Here is a 5362-nt window from a genome sequence, read left to right as displayed (position 1 = left end):
GCGTTTGAAACCGCTCAAGAGCGCGTAGTTGTGTCATTGGCAAGTCGCTTAAAGGCATGCTTGAGATGGACACGAATATTGGCTTCCTTGCCTTCCCTTCAAATCTTCAACCACCGGGCGTAAGCTTGAAAACGGCAATAAGAAATTGGGATTGCGTCAGTGATTCAAAGCCTCTGCAAATATGTAAAATTGCCACAGGGTTAAGATGTCAAAAAGACTTTCTCAGTCAAAAAATGAAGATTTCCAGTATCCGTGAATGGATTTACTTGTTACTTTCTTTTAGATTTAGAGCCTCACTATTTATTCTGTTGCAAATGTTATTGTCTTGCTGTAACTTTCGCAGGTCACGTCACGATTCGACGTGATAATCACGTGATCATCATGTGATAAACCTGTCTTGCGAAGTCAGCTACCGCTCCAACATCCTGCAAATGAATAGGAAAGACGCACACAATGAATTGGCAGTTTCCTTTTAATTCCAGTGCAATTCTAAAAGCAACATCGGTTTTCACGTTTTTCGCTGCTTTCTATAGTTTTGCAACGAAAGCGTCCATATCCATATGAACAAAAGAATAACTACTTCCTTACTGTATATTTGCTTTTTTAAACGATTAAACTGTCATGAAATCTTTCTATTATAAAATCATTTGCGTAAGCTAGAGCGTAACACTTTCAGCTAAAAACTAAAGCGATAAAAAAATGTTTATTGTTTTGTTTTTTTCAAACACGTTTCTATATTGTGAGAGGTTTCAGGTGAATGCAGTCGGATGAGTTTATAAAGAGCTGAACTAGTTATTTTACTTAAAAGTTGAACTGTCACAGCCAGAAAATCACTTTTTCTGAATTTAACTTAACTTGAGTTGAAATTTGAAATGACAGATGCATGGTTTGGTGCTTGACAATGATAAATAAATAAACCTGTGTAATAATTCTGTTTAATAAATCCACCTCTGTCCTAAGTGATTTTATAATAAACAAGCAGTGGAGGGAATATCCTCAAAAAAACCGTTCCAAAGCTAATTGGGTTCAATAAGCGGATGGATTTATTATCCGTGAATTTGTTAAGCTGGTTCCAATATATTTATCTAAAAGTGTTGGAGCACATGCCCAATAACTTCTTCTCCCCCTTGCTCTCTTCTCCCCGGAAAATATAACCCTGAGTGCTATTACAAAAAGCGCTCAATACCAAGCAAAAAGCGAAGCAGAGCGAATTACATCAAATATAGTTATATTACTCTCTAAAACCTCCACAGCTTGTTTCACCCTAAAAGGGGATCATCAGAAGGTCCTTATAAGGAAGGGGATCAGAAGGTTCTTATAAAGACCCTCATCAGAAGGTTACTTATAACTTATAAGGTAACTTACAAAAGGTCCTTATAAGGACCTTCTGATGATCCCCATTTTAGGGTGAAACAGGCTGTAGAGGTTTTAGAGAATAATAACAACTATATATTTGATGTAACCCTGAGTGTAGATATAGCCTAAGTAAAAACCTCGTTATGTTTGTTTAGGCGCATAAAGTGGACTTAGGTGTTAGTGTCATCTTAAAACCATGAAGAAACTATTATTTGTTGTTGTTTTGGTTTTAGTCTCAGCTTATCTTGTCAAGAGTTTCGACTTTAGGCGGAGAATAACAGTCACTCGTTCAACTCAAGGAACTAGAAACGGAAAAATTCCAGGCGTTCCTGCATGGCCTACATCGATAAAGTATAGTAGTATACAAATATGTTTACAAGTTATGTATTATGTGCAAGCATGTGATAACAATTTGAACTCACACAAAAGGAAAGATGAGTGACAGGCAAATAAGTGTCTGTTGAGAGACACTGAACACTGCTCTAAGAATCAACCGTAATATTCCGTCTTTCAACAAGCAATTAATTGCCTTTGGCTAGTTTATTGTGTTCTTCTGGCCATGTCAATTATTTTGGACTCGTGTATTGTTGATCCAAATAATCCAATTAAAACAGTTCATCACCGTTAGGATTTTTGGTCTTTGTGCATGTGTCTCCATATTTTGAGGGGGTTACAGTAAAACATTTGGTCAAAGTCACCCTCTCCTCCTTAAATCGAGTTACAAACAAAAATTTAACAAAATGTAAGAATTGTTTTACAAAGCTAAAGCAGAAAACAAAAATAATAATATTTCAAAGAAGTTTGATAAAAGTTTAATTTTCCACAGTTATTTCGATTCAAACGATTCGGGTCAAGATGACGACGATACAAGCAGGGGCGAGATAATTGACGCTCTTTTTGATGATGAAGACACAGATAACGGTAAAAATATTAACGAAACGTAGTATTAATTGATTGATTTGATCTTTATCCTCAGACTGGGAAAGCTTCTTTGAGAGCTTCCTAGCAATTTCGCATACTTGTAAAGGCTTTGAACCACTGACACAGGTTCGGCCACCGAGATTAACAGAGTGAAGTTTCCGATTGTTGAAGTCTTGTTTGCCGGGAGATTATTCCATTCACTATAGGGGCCGCTGAATGGAAAGCGGTTCTGAAATGCGTTGCTCAAGCGCACATCTAGAGAATATAATGCTGAATACTCTTCATATGCGTATAGGAAAGCAGCGTAATGTAATACCCAGTTACTAAAATCCGTCTTTTTTGCATTGATTCAACGTCTGCAGAACTTGTGAATTAATGTAAAAAAAGACCCACTTTGCTAGCTGAGTATTTTTTTTTTCTTCGCGCAGTTGCCACTTTTCCTAGTGTGTTAGCTGAGGAGGCATTGTTTGATAATGATATAAAGCCAGTGGCATCACAAGAAGGTTTGTGGAACCCATGACTTGATGATTCCTGACTTATTCTGGAATACGCTTTGCCCCAGAAACCGATGCGGTGATGTGGTCGCGATAGCAGAAAAGATAACTCAAACTTCCCTGAGATCAAAATTCGTTGTTTGACGTAGATTCAACGTCTGCAGGCGTAGAATCAATGTAAAAATAACGGATTTTGCTGTCTGGATTGCAACCATTTTTATTCGAATTTCTACAAAATTCATCCCTTTAAGTAATTCTGCTTCCATTTCAGAACTTCTCGAGAAAGAATAACTACATACTTGGAGTTTCAGAATACTTAAAAGTTGGAATCACTTCTGCAAATGTCTATCAATCAATGGAACGATTGCTTTCAAAAGAAAATAATTTTTAAATATAAATAAAAGCTTGGTCAAAATTTGCATACCTGTGGACGTGGTTAATTTCTTTTCAAACGCAGCATTAGTTGAAAATATGCAAAATAGATGTAGTCTGACATTATGAGTGAACTGGTATGGAAACCATAGCTTGTGCTTCGAATACCGATGGTCCTGACATGTGGCCACCACTTTTTTCAATACATTGCATGAAGAATAATTTCTGCTATTACAAAATAAAATTTCTGTGGACTAACTCGACCTGGAATTTAACCCACATGTACATTTATTGCATGTGCCCATGCAGATTTTGCCAGTTCTATTTTTCACATCATGTTGGTGTAGAAATGTAGTAGAAAATGCAAACGTCGTTTCCTAAAACATGCCAAAATTTATAAAGGAATAAAACTAGGAAATAAATTAGTTTCAGGGTTGCTTTGATGCAGCGCGTGAAAACCGCCTTCGGTCTTGTCACGTTCAACCTGCTAGAAACCGCACAAAAGTTTTCTAACCTCTTACAAAGCCACGAGGCTAAACTCCAGCAAAGCTATTCAGACAGTAAATCAGTCGTTTTTAACCATAATTCAACATTTAGAGACGTTAAAGCAATGCAAATAGTAATAATTTTCAGACTGGACAAAGGCGGTCAGACAAGCGTGGCTTGTCATGGTTTGTAATAATCAAAATCAGTTTCATTGTAGACAAAAAGTGACAAGTTTGTATTTGAAGCAAAACCGGTTTATGAATATTTTTTGAAGAGCTTGTGGAAAATACTTCAGGCTAAGTTCTGTCTTTATAATTGCTTTTAGTCAAATGACTTTGTAACTTCTAGAAGGGATAGATGTACATTTTTAAACAGAAAAATTACTGCCGACTAGAAAAGGTTTTTATTGAAAAGGACTGATAAGCTGAGCAGTTTTGCATTTCATCAATTGTTTGATTGCAATGATTGCATTTCGAAATTATTATATTTCTAAAAATTTGAAATTACGAAAACACTCCAGCATGATAGTTTTAGGGCCAGGCAATGCAGTAACAGCCCATGAGCTGGTCAACAAATGCAAGCAAAAAGTTCATAATAGCAAGGTGCCGATTGAAATGACTGGAGATGTGGTATTTAAGGGTGAAACAAAAGGTATGAGTTCGAAGCTCACCTTCTTCTTGGAAGTTTGAAAATACACGATGCTCTTGTAAACCGCGTCTGAGCCCCGCTGCCACACCACGTCATAAACCATGGTGATTCTCAAGCTGCTTTTAGATGTTAAACTTATCCACCAACTCGTTCATATCAGAAGTGCAACTTTTTCACTGGTTCGTATCTTCATCGTTTTGGTTTTGTTTGTGTTGTTTGCTTTCGGCTAAACTGAAGGTGATCTGGCAAATCGAAACTGATTTTTACTTATATAAGATTATACAGATACTCGTTAAAATAAATTTATTTGTATTGCAATACATGTCAGCAAAATGTTCCTATCAAGCATTGTTAGAGAGGTAGAAGCTTTTATGAAGTACCAGCAGCAATAACACCCAAAGTGCGCATCATTGGAGTTGCAATGCAGCCTCACTTGAATTATCACGTCACATTGTTTCATGCTTCGTAAAAGAAGCACCAGCTACTAGCAAAAAACCAGCAACCTGTTTTTGGTTAAAGGTCAGAACATTCCTATCAATTTCATCTCATTGCCTTCCCAGGAAGCGACCACCCATGGGTTATTGGCCACATAACAATACTGTGATAACAATATACTGTGAGTTTGACACCTGTCAAAAGATAGGCCTATTTTATTTTCTCAGCAATGGAAATAAGTTTAATCTACTAAAAAAAAATTTTTACATTCTTCTTCTTCTTTCGTTTGAGACTAGATCAAATTTCAGGGCAGGTGGTGGAGAGCCAGGTGAGTGTAGCTTCGTCCAGCGTTGCTATACCATGCGTTCCATTTGGTGCCTTGTAGATGGGACATTCGAGAACGACATGGTCAGCAGTTTGTTCCTCCGCGCCGCATTCGCAGGCCGATGAGGGAGCCAGACCCCACTTGTGCATGTTGGAATGGAAGCGACCGACTCCGGTTCGGATTCTGTTGAGCTTGACCCAAGTCGGCCGAGGAAGGTCCATACCAGGGGGGCGCGCCACCGGGTGGGGCATAAAACCATGTAGTTTGGTGTCGGTGGCGCACCATGCTGCATTCCAAGTGTCTTCCATGAAGTGTGCTGCGCTGA

The 5362-nt window shown here is 37.9% G+C and overlaps 1 long non-coding RNA gene across 1 annotated transcript; it reads left to right on the top strand.

Annotated features, from left to right (window-relative positions):
• Nucleotides 1-1515: 1515 nt before the first annotated feature.
• Nucleotides 1516-3406, top strand: LOC145767590 (uncharacterized). Its single transcript, XR_014288815.1, has 3 exons — nucleotides 1516-1707; nucleotides 2183-2277; nucleotides 3043-3406. It is a non-coding gene; the product is annotated as an uncharacterized LOC145767590 (long non-coding RNA).
• Nucleotides 3407-5362: the final 1956 nt, after the last annotated feature.

The sequence above is a fragment of the Aplidium turbinatum genome, chromosome 3 (assembly GCF_918807975.1).
Source record: "Aplidium turbinatum chromosome 3, kaAplTurb1.1, whole genome shotgun sequence".
NCBI classification, from domain to species: domain Eukaryota; kingdom Metazoa; phylum Chordata; class Ascidiacea; order Aplousobranchia; family Polyclinidae; genus Aplidium; species Aplidium turbinatum.
Note: the sequence above shows the minus strand (reverse complement) of the source record. Positions and strands in the feature narration are given on the sequence as shown.